The sequence below is a fragment of the Cupressus sempervirens genome, chromosome 7 (genome assembly GCF_028749045.1).
Source record: "Cupressus sempervirens isolate cs-2001-9-10 chromosome 7, ASM2874904v1, whole genome shotgun sequence".
Lineage (NCBI taxonomy): Eukaryota > Viridiplantae > Streptophyta > Pinopsida > Cupressales > Cupressaceae > Cupressus > Cupressus sempervirens.
The window spans coordinates 373096566-373117278 of NC_143124.1; positions in this window are offsets into that span (position 1 = coordinate 373096566).

A 20713-nucleotide genomic window follows, 5' to 3' on the forward strand; every position below is an offset into this window, starting at 1 on the left:
CATCAGTGACAATATGAAGATCTCCATCAATACATGCCAAATTTACAACATGAGCAACCTCATTGCTCACAAAAAGATGCTCTACAACACACAACTCACCACCAACAACGACTAGATTATACATGACCAAGTGCTTTGAAATTTCCATCTCAGATCCAACTAACTAATCATGAAAACTAATGTCCATCCTAGCATCAACAAGGTTAGCAATATCCTCAGCAACAACCTCCGTCTACTCTGTAAGTTTTATATCAGGCTCCACAATCTGATCAACAAAACCAAACTCTTCCAACTCAACCTTGTCATGCCATCTTCTCCCATGAACAAGTCTTCTAACTGGTTAGACAACTCTCTTCTGGATCAGTAGACTCTAGTCCAACAAACATCTATAGAATGCCTTCCTCATCTTGTCTTGATTATCTAAACTAACTTCAAACTAAGCAACCACCTTCTTAGTTCAATCAGCCAAACTAGCTTCAAATCGAGTAGACATCTTAGAAAAATTCCTCTCCACCACATCACAGAGATTCCAAATCATCTCAGGGTCCAATCCTCTTGAAACCATCTTCCAAGATCTTCATAAACCCTCTACAACAAATCCTTCTCATGCTCCTTATGATAACCAAATTGTTTGCAAGTCATATTGTAACCTGCCACCTTGCACGAACAATTAGGAACCACATCACAAGTCTAGGACCATAGATTTGCAATCCACAAACTCTCTACAATCATGCCTCAACAAGATCAGTCTTCCATCTTTGTATCCATCAATCCATCTACAAGCCCTCAGATCAAAATCAATTCAGATCTACTTCTCCCACCCAAGTCCTAGTAAAACTTGCCACAACTTCGGTGATCTGTCTACATGCTTAAGAACAACCTTTGATCTGATACCATCTGATGTAGTGCAGGGCAGGAGAATCCCCAAAGGAGATGTCCTAGGACCAAATCTAACAGATCATATAAGTAAGTATGATGAGTATTTCATTCAAGAAGGTATGTTGTTCAAAGGTATTCAATTGTGTATTCCTAGAAGTTCTATGAGGTTGAATCTAATAAAGGAAAAGCATAGTGGTGGATTACCTAGACATTTTGGAATTGATAAGACATTGAGTTTGCTGAAAGAGAAGTATTATTGGCCACAAATGTATAAGGACATTTAGAAATTTTTAAAGTGTTGTGGAGTTTGTCAAGTTGCAAAAGGTGTGAGTCAAAATACTAGTTTGTATACACCTATTACTATTCCTGAGAAACCTTGGAATGACATCGGTATAAATTTTGTTCCTCGATTGCCTAAGAAAATGAAGGGCTATGATTCTATATTTGTTGTAGTGGACATATTTTCTAAGATGGCTCATTTCATACCATGTAAGAAGACATCTAATGTTGACCATGTTGCTAAACTTTTTTTTTAAAGAGATTATGAGATTGCATGGATTACCAAGAAGTATTATTTCTAACAGAGATAATAAGTTTGTTGGTTATTTTTTGAAGACTTTGTGGAAGAAGATGGGTACTAAGGTGAAGTTTAGTTCTACATTCCATCCACAAACAGATGGATAGATAGAGGTTGTGAATAGAAGCTTGGGTAATTTGCTGAGATGTTTAGCTGGGAATAAGCCAATTAACTAGGAGATGGTATTGGCACAAGCTGAATTTGCATATAACAATTCTGTGAATAGGAGTATAGGGAAGACACCTTTTTAGATTGTTACTGGAATGCATCCTAGAGGTATATTAGATTTGAGAGATGTTGTTGGTGAAGAAAAGAGAAGTGTTGTAAGAGATGAATTTTCTGATTTTATGGAGTCTTTGTATAAGAAAGTGAAGTTGAGGTTGGAACAAAGTAATCAGAAGTATAAGGAGAATGCTAATTAGTCTAGAAGACATGATGATTTTCAAGTTGGTGATGAGGTGATGGTGCATCTGAAGAAAGGAAGATTCCTAGTTGGAACATATAGTAAGCTAAAGATGAAGAAATTTGGACTTTGTAAGATCTTAAAGAAGTTTGGCAGTGGTAATGCTTATGAAGTTAAGTTAACTAATGACATAGATATATCTCCTATATTCAATATTGTTGATTTGTATAAGTATCATGAGTTAGAGGATGAAGTTATTGTATCATATGATTATCCTAAGAAGAGGATTGAAGAAGTTGAACAGATATTGGATCAAAGAGTTGGCAAGAGTAAAAGATGAAAAGAGTAATACAAATATTTGGTGAAGTGGAATAATAGACCTATTGAAGATGCTTCATGGATTTCTCAATCTGAGTTGGATTTGACTTAGGTTGTGACATCTCAATGATTCAAGAGAATCATTTTTTTCAACCTTGGTTGTCTAATGTAGGAGCATCCTATGTTGCCTTGTTATCTTGCTCATATTTTTTCTTCATTCTGCATGTTGAAGCTAAGTTACAATAGCATTTAGTTGGAGCCAAGTTACTATGGCACTTAGTTGGAGTTAAGATAATGTAGTACTTAGTTGTAGCCAAGTTACTGTAGCACTTAGTTGGAGCCAAATTACTATAGGACTTAGTTAGAGTCGAGTTATTGTAGCACTCAATTGGAGCCGAGTTACTACAACACTTAGTTGGTGCCGAGTTACTGGAGCACTTAGTGGATGCCGAGTCACCCAATGTATGCCAAGTGACTCTTCATGTGCCAAGTTACCCAGTGTATGCTGAGTGACCCTTCATGTGTTGAGTTTTACTGTTTATGCTGAGTGTTAGTATTTGGACATGATTTCTACAAGATGACTTGTAGGATTTATTTCAATCGCAACATTTATGTTAAGATATTTTCATGGGATGTGTCCAAACCATCATTGGATTGTCCTTCCTCTTATGTGATGTTATAGAATAAACTATAATCCATTTTGGAAAGTATATATAGAGTGTTTAGGCTTAGAGTTAGGAAAGTTTTTGAGAAGAGGAATTCTGGAGAGCAAAACTAAAAGAGTAAATTTGTAGTTGGATCTTTAAATGCAAATGTATTTGTAATTGGCCATAACCTAGAAGGTCTTACAGGTAAGCATGTATAAAGATGTTTTGATGAATCAATAAAAGTATTTCTCTCTCTTCCTCCTTAGGTTGTTGTTCCTTATGTTTGCTTCCATTGTGTTAACTCTTGTAGGATGGTTTGGATAGCTAGGTGAGCCTTTGGCCCTAGTTATTCACCCCTTTTCCTACATCAATTGGTATCAGAGCATGAGGTTCATCCTTGTGGAGATTGGATCATGTAGAACCCTCATTCAGATTTGGTTGTAGGGTTGTAGATCTGTGGAATTGACCTATAACTTGCAGAGGATTACAATTTTGTAGGAACCTGATTTGTAAAGATGGTTCATGGTAGAAGAAATGTTAATGATGTTATATTGGATCAATTGAGACAAATTGTAGCCAAATTAGATGTTGTGGAGAAAGCCCAGAGGAGAGGAGCATATTTGATGATGTAAGTGATGATGAAGCAACACCACCAAACCATAATCAAAAACTTGAAGAAGATCAAGATGAGGAAAGATTGTTGTGAGTGTTTTCTAGGGAAAATTTAAAACCTATTGTAGAAGTTGTTCCTTATGATGGAGAATTGGATACCAATGCTATGTTGGATTGGATCTCTAACATGGAGAAGTTCTTTGAGTATGAAAACATTGCTAGTAATAGAAAGGTTAAGATCGTAGTCACGAGGTTGAAAGGTCATGCATCACTATGGTGGGAGCACTTGCAAATTGATAGACAAAGAAGAGGAAAGGAGAAGATCAGAACTTGGCCAAAGATGTTGAACAACGTAATGAACAAATTCCTTCCTATTGATTACCAAGTTAGCCTATTGAGAAAGATGCAAAATTTGAAACAAAAGGACATGGCTATGAAAGAATATACCAAGGAATTATATAGATTGGACATCAGATTTGGACATGTGGATGATGATGTTGAGAAAATTGCAAGGTACATTAATGGATTGAGATCTAGAATACAAGATGAAATAAGTTTTGTGAAGTTGGAAAGTGTAGAAGAAGCATATCAATATGCCTTGAAAGCTAAGGAGATCTTGACAAAGAAGCATGAACAAAAACAAATAGGAAGAGGTGGTAGATTCTAGAGAGGCAGAGGTAGATCTTATGGTGAAGGTGGCAAATCGAAAAGTTTTGTATAGGATAATAGCAAATCTGAGTGAAAGAATGATGAAAAAGGAAAGATAGATTGGAAAAGTAGTAATTCTTATCGAGGAGGTACTAATTCTTACTGAGGAAGCTCGGTAATTCTAATTCTAGAGGTGGATTTCATGGTAATTGTTTTAGATGTGGTAAAGAGGGACATAGATCTTTTGAATGTAGATCCTCTAAAAGTAGGCAAGGTAATAGAAATGTTATGATTCAAGGAGATGATAAGGGTTCACCAAGTGGACCTAAGGCTAGAGAAAATTTGATGGTGAGAAGAACATAATGTAATAAGGGAAGTGATGTGTAACCCATTTTAAAGAGAAGCCTTTTCAAGACCAAATGTAAGATGGCTGGAAAATGCTGCAAGGTGATCATTGATAGTGGAAGTTCTACAAATTTGGCATCGGAAGAGCTAGTTACAAAGTTGTAGTTGCAAAGGTTGAAACATCCCAAACCCTATCATGTTTCATGGATCAAAGATGAGCATAAGATATTGATAAGTGAACAATGCCGTGTGAGGTTCAAGACTAGACATTACTTTGATGAAGTTTTGTGTGATATTATGCCTATGGATTTTTATCATATTCTATTGGGTAGACCTTGGCAATATGGTAGATATGTTGTACATGATAGAAGATTGAATCAATATACTCTTTGGGTGAATGGGAAGAAGAAAATATTGTCGCCTTTGATTGAAAGTCTAGATGAATTTAGTTGCACTACAATAAAAGTTTGCATGGTTTATGGAAAGCAATTTGAAAAGGAAGTGAAGAAGAATCGAGTTTGTTTTGCCACAGTTCCTAGAGGACCGAGTGTTGGCAATAATAACTGAGCAGCAAAAGCTAGTAATGACTAAGTGACAGCAGATAGTGATAGTCGAGTACCAATAGAAATTGCAGAATTGTTGAATGAGTATAAGGATATTATTGCTGAGGATACTGCACCATATAGACTAACACCTGCAGAGAATGAAGAACTCAATAGAAAAGTGCATGAGTTGTTGCAGAAAGGTTTGATCAGAGAAATTTTGAGTCCATGTATTGTACCTACTATATTAGCACCTAAAAAGAATGGAGAATGGAGAATGTGTACTGATTCCAGAGCTATTAACAAAATCATAGCGAAATATAGGTCTCCTATGCTAAGGATGGATGACATAATGGATTGTTTGAATGGAGCAAATTATTTTACCAAGATTTATTTGAAGAGTGGCTATCATCGGATTAGAATTAGAGAAGGTGATTAATGGAAGACTACTTTCAAGAAAAAAGATGGTTTGTATGAATGGTTGGCTGTGCATTTTGGTTTGACTAATGCACCTAGTACTTTCATGAGGTTGATGAATGAAGTTCTATAAAGATTTTTGGGTAAGTTTGTGATTGTTTATTCGGATCATATTCTGATATTTAGTAAGACTAAGGATGAACAACTTGAGAATATTAGACAAGTATTGTAGAGGTTGAAAGAGGAAAGGTTGTTGATTAATCTGAAAAGTGTTCTTTCATGCAAGAAGAAATTGTGTATTTAGGATTTGTGATTTTAACTTATGGTTTGAAGATGGATCTTGAGAAGGTTAAAGCAATCTTGGAATGGCCTACACCTAAGAATGTGGATGAGGTAAGATTATTTCATGGTTTGGCTAGATTTTATAGAAAGTTTATAAGAAATTTCAGTGTTGTTTGTAATGCCTATGGCTGAAACAATGAGGGGAGACAAAAAGAACTTCAAGTGGACACGTGGAGTTGATAAGAGTTTTGAGATTTTGAAACAAAATTTTGTTGAATTATCTGTATTGGATTTACCCGATTTTAACAAAGTATTTCAAGTTGAATTTCATGCAAGTGGTAATGCAATAGGAGCTATATTAAGTCAATAAGGTAAACCTATTGATTTCTTTAGTGAAAATTTGAATGATGCTAAAAGGAAATATTCTATGTATGATCAAGAATTTTATGCTATTGTCCAAGCGTTGAAGAAGTGGAGACATTATTTGATTCCTAAAGAGTTTTTACTATATACTGATCATAAAGCTTTATAATACTTGGAAAGTCAACATCAAATTGATTCAAAGATATATGAAGTCGGTTGAGTACTTGCAGAGTTTTACTTTTGTGATCAAGCATAAGAGTGGAGACACTAATAGAGTTGCTAATGCATTGAGTAGAAGACATTCTTTGTTGACTGAAATGAAGGTTGAAGTTCTTGGTTTTGATGAAATGAAAGAGTTGTATAATGTTGATCCTAATTTTTTAGAGGCATGGAGAGAGTGTAGAGCACCAACTCTAACAGATCACATAAGTATGATGAGTATTTCATTCAAGAAGGTACGTTGTTCAAAGGTATTCAGTTGTGTATTCCTAGAAGTTCTATGAGGTTGAATTTGATTAAGGAAAAGCATAGTGGTGGATAAGTTGGACATTTTGGAATTGATAAGACATTGAGTTTGCTGAAAGAGAAGTATTATTGTCCACAAATGTATAAAGATGTTTAGAAATTTGTAAAGAGTTGTGGAGTTTGTCAAGTTGCAAAAGGGGTGAGTCAAAATACTAGTTTGCATACACCTATCACTATTCTTGAGAAACCTTGGATTGACATCAGTATGGAGTTTGTTCTTAGATTGCCTAACAAAATGAAGGGATATGATTCTATATTTGTTGTAGTTGACATATTTTCTAAGATGACTCATTTCATACCATGTAAGAAGACATCTAATGCTGAGCATGTTGCTGAACTTTTCTTTAATAGATTGTGAGATTGCATAGGTTACCAAGAAGCATTATTTCTAACAGAGATATTAAGTTTGTTGGTTATTTTTGGAAGACTTTGTGGAAGAGGATGGGTACTGAGCTAAAGTTTAGTTCTACATTCCATCCACAAATAGATGGATAGACAGAGGTTGTGAATAGAAGCTTGGGTAATTTGCTGAGATGTTTAGTTGGAAATAAGCCAAGTAATTAGGAGATGGTATTGGCACAAGCTAAATTTGCATATAACAATTCTGTGAATAGGAGTACAAGGAAGACACCTTTTTAGATTGTTATTAGAATGCATCCTAGAGGTATATCAGATTTGAGAGATGTTGTTGGTGAAGAAAAGAGAAGCGTTGTAGGAGAAGAATTTGCTAATTTTATGGAGTCTTTGCATAGGGAAGTGAAGTTGAGGTTGGAACAAAGTAATCCAAAGTATAAGGAGAATGGTGATCAGTCTAGAAGACACGATGATTTTCAAGTTGGTGATGAGGTGATGGTTCATCTGAAGAATGGAAGATTCTCAGTTGGAACATATAGTAAGCTAAAGATGAAGAAATTTGGACCTTGTAAGATTTTGAAGAAGTTTGATAGTGGTAATGCTTATGAAGTTGAGTTACCTAATGACATGGATATATCTCCTCTATTCAATATTACTAATTTGTATAAGTATCATGAGTCAGAGGATGAAGTTATCGTATTAGATGATTATCCTAAGAAGTAGATTGAAGAAGTTGAACAAATATTGGATCAGAGAGTTGGCAAGAGTACAAGAGGAAAAATTTACTATGAATATTTGGTGAAGTAGAAGAATAGACCTATTGAAGATGCTTCATGGATTTCTCAATTTGAGTTGGATTTAGGTCAAGTTGTGACATCTTAATGATTTAGGAGAATCATTTCTTTCAACCCTAGTTGTCTAATGCAGGAGCATCTTTGGGTTGCCTTGTTATCCTACTCATATTTTTTGTTCATTCTGCATGTTGGAGCTAAGTTACTATAGCACTCAGTTGGAGCCGAGTTACCATAACACTCAGTTGGAGCCAAGTTACTATAGAAATCAATTGGAGCCAAGTTATTGTAGCACTCAATTGGAGCTGAGTTATTGTAGCACTCAATTGGAGCTTAGTTACTATAGCACTTAGTTGGAGCTAAGTTACTATATCATTCAATTGGAGGTGAGTTACTGTAGCACTCAATTGGAGCCAAGTTACTATAGCACTTAGCTAGTGTTGAGTTACTATAGCACTTAATGGATGTTGAGTTACCCAATGTATGTCGAGTGACTCTTCATGTGCCAAGTTACCCAGTGTATATCGAGTGACCCTTCATGTGCCAAGTTTTACTATTTATGTCAAGTGTCAGTACTTGTACATGATATTTGCAAGCCAACTTGTAGGATTTATTTTGATCATGACATTTATGTTAAGATCTTTTCTTGGGATGTGTCCAAACCATTGTTGGGTCAGCCTTCCTCTTATGTAATGTTCTAGAATAATTTGTAAGTCATTTTGGCAAGTATATATAGAGTATTTAGGCTTAAAGTTAAGCAATTTTTTGAGAAGAGGAATTTTGGAGAGCAGAACTAAAAGTGATAATTTGCAGTTGGATCTTTGAATTTGAATATATAAAGGCAAGAAGTAATAATGCAAGATCTGATACCAAATCACAACTCTTTCTTCATAAAATAATTGTTACATGCAATGTGCCAAGTTGTAAGGCCTTCTCAGTTATGACCAAATACAAGAGCAATTACAATAAGAGTTATATAGGATCCCTCAAGATGCAATACAAACACTAGCTAGTCTAGATCCACACTCTAGTAGAAACCTCCAAGGAAGATCTCAACTTGTGCTCGCAAGCGCACCAAAAAATCTCCCTATTTTCTAATCCATAGCTACTAGCTCTACCCCATCTTTATCCAAGATCCAAGTGTAAACTACCTCACATTTGGTGCTCTATCCACACGTTCACAACTCTATTACAATCCTATTGTAAATTGCTTCACATTCGGCACTCTCTTCACAAACTCTAGAAAACTCACTCTTCAGCTACTTCTCTTCTCCATGATGGATGAATGATGACTAAAGACTTCCCCAAAACCACTACTTATACCAATCTAAGCCACAAGTTGGCTTAGAACACAAATTAAATACAAATACATAAATTAAATGCCACAAGTCAACCTGCAATAATAATTAAATCCCCAAAATTGATGTCTATGTAAAATTGCAATATCTCCTAGATCCAATTGAATTATAAGTTACCCTTCGAACCATAGGTAGAAATCTAGGTCCTCTTCAATATCTAAAATTTTCATCTTCTGAATCATTGTAGAAAATTAATTACACAACCTACAATAAGCACCAAATTCCTAACAAGGCTGAGCTCCATAGACTATGTCGAGCAACCAAAGACCATGCTGAGTACATAGACCATGTTGAGCTCCCAAACCATGATGAGCTCCATAGACCATATTGAGCTCCCAGACCATGCCGAGCACCAATCCTTCTTTGACCAAGTACTAGTTCAAGCACCCTCCAAAGAAACTATTGAGCCTCCTCCCAAGAACTCCAAAGTAGCCACCAAGCGTACCCAAGATGCTCTTGCATCAGGGTTATTCAAAACTAGATTGGGTTTTGAAGCAACAAAATTAGGCTCCACTCCAAAAGCCATAACTTTCACATCTGGACTCCAATTGACTCCAGTTCAAATGTGTTGAAAAGATATTAAATAGATATACAATATCATGCAACTAAAATGATAGTAGGAAATCAATATTTTCTTTACCATCCATTATAATCAGTCATGGTCTAAAATAAGTAGTCATTATTTTCCAAAGATGGAGTGAATAGGTAGGTAAGAGTATTATGATAGATTTTATCTTTCTATCATCTCTCTCACTTGCTCTATCCCTTTCTCACATAGAAAATCGCTCACTCATTCACTCACTAACTCCTAATCTCTATCTTACTAACTCTTAGCTTCTCTCATTCTCACACCAACTCCTAAACTATCTCTCTCTCTCTCTATCTTACTCCCACCCCCCCCCCCCCCCCTCTCTCCATCCTAACTCATTCTCTCCATATTTTTCAGTCTCTTTGTCCATGTACAATCCCCTCTCACTCTCTCCATTCTATCCCCCCTCTCTTTCTTCCTATCCCCTACTCTCTCTCTCCCTCTTCCTCTCTCTCTCTAATCCCTAATCCCTAACCCACTCTCTCTCTCTCTCTATGTGACCTTTGATCCTCAAAATAAGAACTTCACGTATAGAGAGATGGATAAAGAGAGAGTATGGAACAGGAAGAGGGAGAGGAGATAGGATAAGAGAGAGTGCGAGAGAGTGCGAGAGAGTGTGAGAGACGAAGTGATGGAGAGAGGGACATAGGAGAGAGAGAGAGAGAGAGAGAGAGAGAGAGATAAGGGAATATGAGAGAGAGAGAGAGAGAGATGAATTGATGAGGAGAGAGAGATTAGGGGATATGATATATATATAGAGAGAGGGGGGGGATAGGATAAGAGAGAGTAAGATGTGGAGAGAGAGATGGAGAGAGTGTGAGAGATATGAAGTAATGGAGAGAGAGGGAAATAGAAGAGAGATATTAGGGGAGAGGATGGGGAGAGAGATATAGAGAGAGGGGGGGGATAGGATAAGTGAGAGTGAGATAGAGGTGGAAAGAGTGAATGAGAGATGATGTAATGGAGAGAGAGCGAGAGAGAGAGAGAGAGAGAGAGAGAGAGAGAGAGAGAGAGAGAGAGAGGGGGGGGGGAGATTAGGGAATAAGATGGAGAGAGAGAGCGAGAGCGAGAGAGAGAGAGAGGGGATAAGTGAGAGTGAGATAGAGGAGGAAGAGAGAGAGAGGGAGGGAGAGGGGATAGGATAAACGAGAGTGAGATAGAGGTAGAGAGAGTGATAGAGATGCAATGACAAATAGAGAAGGACACAGGAGAGAGACATTAGGGGATATGATGGAGAAAGAAAGAGGGAGGGGGGATAAGATAGATAGAAAGAGAGGGGATAAGATGGAGAGAGAGATTAGGAGATAGGAGAGAGAAAGGGAGAAATATGGAGAGAATGGGATAGCATGGAGAGAGAGAGAGAGAGAGAGAGAGAGAGAGAGAGAGAGAGAGAGAGAGAGTTTAGGGGTTAGTGAGAGAGAGGGGGCTTAGGGATTACTCGGTGAGAGATAATGCTTGAGGGTAACAAGTTAGATAGAGAGAAAGAGAGAGAGATTAGGAGTTAGTTAAAGAATGTGAGAAGTTAGGAAAAGTAAGAGATATATCTTAGGATTTATTTAGCTAGTTAGTGACTGTGTGTGTGTGTTTTTGAGAGAGAGACAAATAACACTATGTTAGCAATTGTGTTTACCTATTGATTATGCATTTGGAGAAAAAATGACTACTTATTTTTATATTATGCTTAATTCAAATCGAAGGAAAATAAAATTTTGATGAAATAGGATTGATTTATCTAAATTATGTTATAGATCTCTTCAATATCTTTCCAATGCATTTTGAATGGAGTCAATCAGACTCTGTATGTGAAAGTTATGGCCTTCGAAGTAAAGCCTACTTTTAGTTCTTTAAAACCTAATCAGGTTTTGAATAACATGATTGGGTGTTCAATAACTAGATTGGGTTTTGAATGCACTTTTTCATTTCATAACTCGAGCAGGTTATGGCTTGGTGATAGCATAGAGAAATGACCCAAAGGCTTGGGAGATTGTTTTCCCTCCAAGTTTTTTCCTTTAGATGTTTTTTCATCTTCTAAGATGAATTCTCTTCTTTTCCTTCATCAGGTTTTCTAATGGTGAAGTTGGTATCTCTAAAACTACTACCATAATATTACACATCTTCTTATCTTTCTAACCATATAAATTTTTCTATTTTTGGAAAATATTAACAATGCAATCTTTAATTAGTTTTAGCAATGCCTTGACATTCATCATAGACATATGTCTACCATTTTTTAAATAAATTTTTATATACTTAACCAAATTCAAAATAAATTATATATTATTTTTCTACACTTGACTCTAAACACTTTTTCAAAAAAAAAAATCATCTTCATTTATTTTGATGCAATTTATTCTCAACACATGAAATGGTACAAAAATTTCAAGATTTAGTAAGTTCAATAATTCATAATAAAAAAAATATTCATCATAAAAATATAAAACTTGTAGATATGACTCTTAGCTATCATCCTAACAAATGGATATGCAAGATACTAAATAGAACTTGGTCTTTTGTGTTGCACGTGAAAATAGCTATGTTATATTTTCTAAAAAAATCAAGGACTATTTTTCATGTGCGCAAGGTTTGAAACACCTAATCTTATCCATTTTGTAAAAATTCTAGTAGTTTATACAATAGATTCAGAGTACTACAATTTATATGTTTTATACATTTTGTCATTATTAGTGGATGACCCTCAAATGTCTTGTCCAAATTCACATTTATTTGATTTCACGCAAAAGGTGTCCACTTATACCCCCCTTTTTGCAAACTATCTTGGTGCACTCAACCATATCATGTGATACTAAAAGCATCATGCAATAATTATAAGAAATATCACATGATACTAGATAGGTATCACCTAGTAGTATTAAGCAGTTTTGTACAATACTGGAAAAGTATCTCCTTGTTTTTATGAAAAAACCTACTTAAGAAAATAGCAAGTATTTTTGGACTTTTTGGACAAGTTTTGAAGGGTGTTTTCAATACCCTATTGGGTCCCACCCCATCCTAGGTCTTGGTAGTTCAAAGTTATGTGTTTCTTCTCTATTGAACTTTCATAGTTGGTTATTGAATGCATCGGTAAGTAGTGATGCTTGGATATTGTTGGGTGCTTGGATTCCTTGGTTAAGTCTTCCATTGCGATCTTTTGATCGGTTGCATATTGATGTTGTTTAGATCCATTCTTGTTACCCTTTAAAACAAAAATATTGGCTTTTATTTATTCTTATTCCAAGGATCTCTGAGTGGGTCATTACATATGGGCTCCACTTAGATCCCCACTCCTCCAACAATTATAGACTTTTCAAAATGCAACCTTATTCATTAAAAAATAGTTCGCTTCATCTCCAATAGCATTAATATTTTTTTATTTTTATTTTTGTGTATCTCTGAGACAATATTCCTTATATGGTATGTTTATCATTGATGATGGAGGACAAAAGGGTCGATATTTTTGTTATAAAATTTAATTATTGTGCATCTAATTATCTACATTGATCACATACTAAAACATTTACAAAATCATATGGGACAAGATGTTTGGGTGTAGATCATGTATGTTTAATAAGTTTTTATAAATATTTAATTTATTATACGTCATTACAAAATCTCAAAAGATAAATTTTGAGTTTTAAAAACATGTATTTCTATAGCAATAAACAACAAAGGATAGAGAAAAAAGCATTGAATGGTCTCTTTCAATGATGAATATACTAAGAATATCTATTGCTTAGGCCTGCTATTACCACATTAGTGTTGTTCTCAAATTCATCCTTTACATAAGTGATCAGCACCACTTTGAAAAACTTCTCAGAGATGCCTTCCAGCTATTGTTATGAATCCTGTGAAACAACATAATTATGCTATTATGAAGAATAGGTATGCCCATAAAAAATGCATTAAAAAGACCTTATTTATATAAACTAATACATCTAACTTCTTGTCTACAACTTTTTTTAACAATTAGCCAACACGACATGCACACAACTCTTTGAGTAAGCTATGGCAATTGGTTGCAATCCCTATTGGATATAACTATCGTTAAAGAATTAATGCTTGTCAAATGCTTTCAAGAGTATCTATCCTAAGATATAAGTTTGTTTATTCACAATATTGTATGGTCAACTACCTAGCCAATAAAAATATTCTTGAGCCTCTGGACTAGAGCTAATCAGAGAGGAGTTCGACGTAAACTGTTATAGTTTCCTGATAATATTCAATGAACTTATTAAACACCCAACTATATGCCAAGTCCTACCAAAAAAATAGGCCCCATAGCTATACAATGAAATAGACCCTCTGAATTATTGAAGGGAGCATAAGTAAAAACCTATTCTAGGCTAGCTATCGTGTAAGCAAAGACAAATTGAATTGACCAAGGATTTAATGATTTAATAGTATGTATATGAATGGAGGAAGTAAATGAATTAATAGTTATAGTTATTTAAGTGATCATCACTAAAAGAGGATTGGATCATTGAGAATAAATGTGGTAGCTTAAATATTAATGGAAGGACATAAATGATCATTTAGCACAAGGAAGATATATATTAATAAAAATCTATATATTAACAATTATGATTATCTTTACAAAATAAAAATATCATTGTCCTTGTTGTAGGCAGTTGTACTATTGTATTCACTTTCTCTTACTATTCCATTAATCTACACCAATCACCACCAATTATTTATGGGAAATTAAGAAATTTCTATATATATAAAATTTACTTATCAATTTCATATATTCTAATTATTATTATTCATCAATTTGATTGGTTGATTTTATTTTGTGTTATAGGACCCCTTTCTCTAGAGTTTGGGTGCATAATTCATTTTTCTGCCACACAATTTTAGGAGATAGATTAATAAGAAAACTAATATTATTAAATCTATTACATTTTTTTTAAATCACCACAAAACTATATATTATATTTATATTAAAAATTAATCTCACATACATATATAATTTTACTACCATTAAGTTGATTGAAATAAATAATTTAAGTAATTTAAGTTTTTAAGCATTACTATATATTATATTTTATCATTATATCTTTTGACAATAGACACACATTTTTACTATTTTACTATTAAACAAATATATTTGAAATTGAAATAAAACCATAAATTTATTTTTTCTAAACTATATTCTATGACTAAATGGCAAGTACATGCCACTATGTGGCACTTGTTTTTTTTTTATCAATAAATGACCAAAGCCTTTATATTAAATTTAGATATTAAAAAGATAGTTACAATGTTCTTCATTCAAACGGGCACTAGTAAGAAAGAAAGGAGTAATAAAACCTCCAATCTTGCACGGGACCAAGGTCCTAAATTATACATAGTTTAAAAGGTGCACTCCCTAGTATATTCCTAATTAATGAGATCTTATAGTGTCCAATTATTAGATCTAATATTGATGGTAATAATTTTCTTTTTATTATTCAACTTGTCTTCCAAATTCAGACTTATGATGCTATTCACAACTACTTATACCTCCTAGGATAATCTTTCTACTAACATGCATATCAAAGACACATTTCTTTTCACAAGTATTAGTAGTATTAGACCAACAAGAATAAATGAAGAGATTGAACAAGATTGGATAGAACCTTTAACCAAATTTAACACTTTTCTCCTTAGCTATGTTTATTTTATCATGAGTTGGTAGACTACCATCTCATTTATCAATTTTTTAATGTTTGTATCTTTTTAATGTCTATATGTGCTTGTAGTGTCGAGATTAGTGAATAATCCATGCACATTATAATGTACTATATTGGGAAAGATTAGGAGTGATAGACATTTTCCATTAAATTATTTTATATCCTTTTTTCTATTGCTTACTATAGATGGTTGATTTATTTCATTATATGTTTCTATCACATTTTAAACTTAATTTAAATTAGAGTGTTCCTCCCACTATGTGGCACTTGTTATATATTTATCTAAATATTCAAATTTTAGTCCTCCTTGTGTTTCTCATTTATCATTTGTATTTTATTATAGTTTAGAAATCATTTTATGATAACTACAACTATTACCTTACATAAAAATTTATTATTATTATTTGACGGCAAAGACTCCATGCTTGTTTTGTGATATTTAATTTGATTAACAATTACGAAAGTTAATTCCAATTTTAGGTCAGTGTCTTGGTAGGTTACTAAAATATGAGATCTTAAAACAATGAATAGAGGTGTTTGATAGGTTATATCATATTCACTAATAATTGTTGTGGTTTTACATTTCACTTGTATTTAAAAGGTAGACGTATGTTTATTATTTTTTCTTATTTCTTTTTGTTATTCTCAATTTATATGATTGGAACATATGTCTATTTTGGGACTTATGAGTTATTTTTATTTTCTATTTTAACTTTTGCTTGCTGTAAATAGTCAGCAAATTGTGATGAATATGCCAAATTCCACAAACTGTCTTGTTTTAAGATGAATACTTTAAGATTTGTTCTAATTTTTTTGATTTAAAAGATTTTATATATTTGGCTGAGATGCTCTACAAAAATGAATTTTAAGTAATACGTGTTTAAGACTATCACTTGTATACACATGTTCTTACGATGAATTTTTTTAACAATGTTTCCCAAGATCTTTATTTTCTAATATAATTTTACTTACATTAATCATTATTATTATATCATAATTTATTTTTTATTAACTAATGTTATAATATAAGATGGATTCTAACATAGTTCTTTTTAAAAAAATTATGTAATGGTAGTTATTTTTTAAGTGATTTTTGTATGTCTAAACCTAAATCATATCGAATATATCTTTGTTAATATCAAATACATTACAAAATAATAATCAACCCTTCACTCTTGATACTTTTACATTTCTAAAAAAACAAATACCTGCAAACAACTACTCTTGCTCTTCAGCATACTTGATTTGTCCAGCTATATAGTATGAGTATGTACAATTACTTTTCAATGCTTTTAAAATTTCCTTAGTCCTAAATTTTATAAAAATGACTCATATGTACTTCCTCTTATCAATTAATCTCATTTTCCTTTTGGGTAGAGGCTTTTGTTGCTTGACCATGAATATGACTCCAATTACTTTTGTATTTATAGTAAAAAAAATATTTCAAAAATTGTATAGTTCAAATCAACTTTAGAACTGAGATATCTAACATTAAATAATATATTAAAGTTGTACAATTTCTGAACCTCCAAAGAAGTTAGTTGTTAAGCCTCAATTCTATATAAAGAATTAATTCGATACAATCAATTTGAAATCCTTCTTTTAATTTTACTATCTCTTCAATTTTAATTTTTTAATAAAACTTATCGGTGTATCCCTTGCACCTCCTTTTGATGCAAGTGCTAGTTTTATTCTTAGGCTCTCTATCATTCATTGCACTGAAGGTGTTTCCTTATTTGAAGTGGAAGAGCTATTTGTCAATCGAATGACTCATAGCATATTGACTACCATCACAACAATGTCAGACATCCATTTTGGATTAGCTCTACATTTGATGAAACCGTCTAACACGCATCCTCCTACTTGCAGCTGGCCTAGAATTCAGTACTGATTAATTTCCACACAAAATGTACTAAAGATAAAACAAAGTCAATTTTTTATTTTATTTTTCAGATGCATGAAAACGTAGTGATTTTTTTCCAAATTTTTTTGTTGTTTTCGACTACAGACTAAATTTTAAGTATGTTTTCAATTTTTTAAAATTTGGTGGACTGTACAGTTTATCGGGAGGATAGCTGCGTCCTAGAATTCTATCGACCGTTTTTGGAAAGTTCACGAGTCATTGCCTTTAATTGCGGAGAGAAGTGAGTTGGTGAAGAAAATGGGCTGCGTAAACGGGTGTGGGCCCGCTGCGGCCATCACTTCCCCATGGATTCCTACTTCACTTTACCCATAACATAATTTGCGGTGAGAAACAAGAGCTATAGATTGTGAATCATCTATCCTTTTAACAGGTTTGCCTGGTTATCCCAAACGGATTTAGAGCCATGTCCTGGATATAGGCTTTTGTTTGGACAAAATTAGGTAGAGGAAGAAGACATGAGCTTCTTCAACCATGATTTCTTGCACAGCGTGGGCATTGGAGTGACCAAGCAGAAGCTAGCCGATAGGGAAAGGGGAAGAGAACCCTATGTTCATCCGCTCTTTGCTTCGCTCATGAATACTAATCGTCCGGTGAGGAGTTTTATTCGTGCCTGGTCACAAAACAGATCCATTGATTTGACCCTTATCTTGGTACCCTCTAAGGTTGTTTGCAGAGGGCATTACCATGACAAAGGCTTTCTGGGCATTCATAGGAGGTAGCTATTGGTGTCATTTCATGCTTTCGTCCATCTCCATAGACAAAATGCCCATGAGCGTCAAAGGGCTTTAAGAGATATGTATATGAGCCTCGGGTGACCTCTTTTATTCAATTCACTTCTTCAATAGCGCACCGCTAGAGGATTGCATATAACTCAGTCTTTTCATCCAAAATGATGGGGAGAACGGTGGAGAAGATCTTGTCTACTCCCCAAACAAAAGGAAAAGGAAGGAGCTTAAGATGAAATTGCTCGGGATAACATTGCATTATCCGGCGATTACACTCGCTCGGGTGTCACGGAAACCCTGCTATTCCCGCTCAAATAGATTTTGGCGATCAAGGATTGGCACTTCCTTTGCCACGGCTGTTGCCTCCATTGTTGTCTACGCTGTCATCTTTTTTTCTTTTAACAGCCATTGCTGATCATTTTACTAACAGCCACAGCCATAGAATGTCAATAAATGGCGAGATTGTAAGGCTTGGGTTTGTGTAAAGAGTACAACCAATTATTTGTAATAATTTACATATTAAATAATACCATTACTATAAAATGTATTAAATTCAATAATTAATTAACAACGTATAAATATAAGTTATATAACATTTATTATATATCTATATATTATATTAAGAAATATATACATATCAACTATTATATCGTTAATATATAGAGCTGTGACTATATAGTATATTACATATTACTTATCATATATTATATTAAATGTAAATATTGTTTTCATACCTTTTTCTCAATAAGAAGTGTAATTCTATTATAGCAAAAATAAAGGGAGAAGTTAAGATATAAGGATAGATAAAGAGAAGAAAATTGTTTGTAGGGGGAGAGGGAGGACAAGGGGGAGAGTGGGAAAGGGAGGGAGAGAGCTAGAGAGAGAAATCATGGGAGATGGCCAAAGAGTGAAGACATTTATGGGGGTAGGGGATGAGGATGGGGGGAAAGAGTAGAGGCAAGATGGAGAGAGGAGGAGTGTAGGGGGAGGGAGAGGGAGAGGAAGGGGGAGGAAGCGAGGGGGGGAGAGAGAGAGAGAGAGGAGATTAAGCTATGAAGATGCAGATTCTAAAGAAGAGGGTCTAGAGAGGAGAATGAAACAGATAGAGAGATGGAGGTGATGGTATTATTGTGGAAGTAGAGGTCCAAAAAACATAAAGGTCAATTAAAGCAGAAGGCTTGTAGCTTGGTCCAACATCTATAGCTTCTTTTTCAAGCCCAAATACAAGTTCCTTAATTATTAAGCCACACAAGCTCATTTACCATGCTAAAATGCAACAAAGATGAACATCACAACATTCAAACCTAGAAACACCCGATATGTGAACTATTTTGAATCAAGAAGGAACATATTGCTTCGATGACATTCATTCTCTACTTGAGAGTGTCAATCGTTAGATTTAAAAAATACAACTTCACTTTAATTGACAGGCGAGATTGCTTTGATGAAAATCATTTGAGCTAACCGAGAGTGTCAATCATTAGATTTTAAAAATAGATCTTCAAGGATACAAAGAGAGAGATAGAGGGAGGGATGCTGGAAGAAATATGAAGATATAGATATTTAAAGGTATAGAAATAGGGTAATAGAGAGAGATAGATAAATAGATGGAGGGAGATGTCTAGATATAGAGGGGGAGAAGAGGATAGAGATAGAAATAGATCTAGGGAGATACAGAGGTGGACATGAAGAGGGAGAGATAGATAGAAAGAGACATAGGTAGTGAGTTAGTTTGATAGAGAGATAAGGATATATTAAATGGATGAGAGGGAGAGATGAACTAGAATAATTATTTTATATAAAAATTTATACTTTGTTACCCTATCATACTTGATATTTTTACTCTTCCTTGACTATCTATTAGGTTTCTCAAGAATAGAAAATTATAAAATAATGAATCCTTATGCATATTTTGGCATTTGATCAAGAATCTCTTTAGCATATTACTAATCCAATTTTAAGAAGATTTGTTTGTAGCTTTAATCATAAGATTCTTCCTTGTCCTATAAATCTTCTTTGAGAGGGTTGATGGGTGTACTCATAATGGAAGTTAACAACTATAAACTTTTTCATGGGACCACATTCAATCTCCAACTATCATGGGACCACATCCAATCTCCATCTACCTTGAATTGTTCCATTGTAAATCTCAATCTATGTTTTAGGGGTTTTGTTGGATAATGTGTTAAAACTACATATGCAAAGTTGATGTACCAACTTATGCAAAAATATGGTTATAATTACAATTTAATGTTTCTGATAAGATCTAAGCTAAGGTTTTTTGTTGATGGCACATGATTAAATAACCTTATTAATTGTAAAAATGGAAAATAAAATATATATTTTTCCTAAATTCACCTTCAATATCTCTTCACTGTACCCATTGCACTCTAAGGTTCAATTGGTGTTTCTTATTTCACAGGTTAATGGGTGCACTCATAATGGAAGTTAACAATAGTAACCCTTTCTATGGGACCACATCCAATCCCCAATTGTCTTGAGTGATTCCATTGTAAGTCTTAGTCAATTCTAAAGGGTTTCATTAGATAAATTATAAAAACATTTAAATTTTTTCTAACTATTTCCTTTAGCAAGCATGAAATTTCCATTAACTTATTTTTGTAAGAATAGTTCATGGTAACATCTGCCAAAATATGGATAGAATTACAATTTAATGTTTCTAATAAGATTTAAGGTAAAGGTTTTTGGTGATGGCACATGATTTCATTAACCTTATTAATTGTA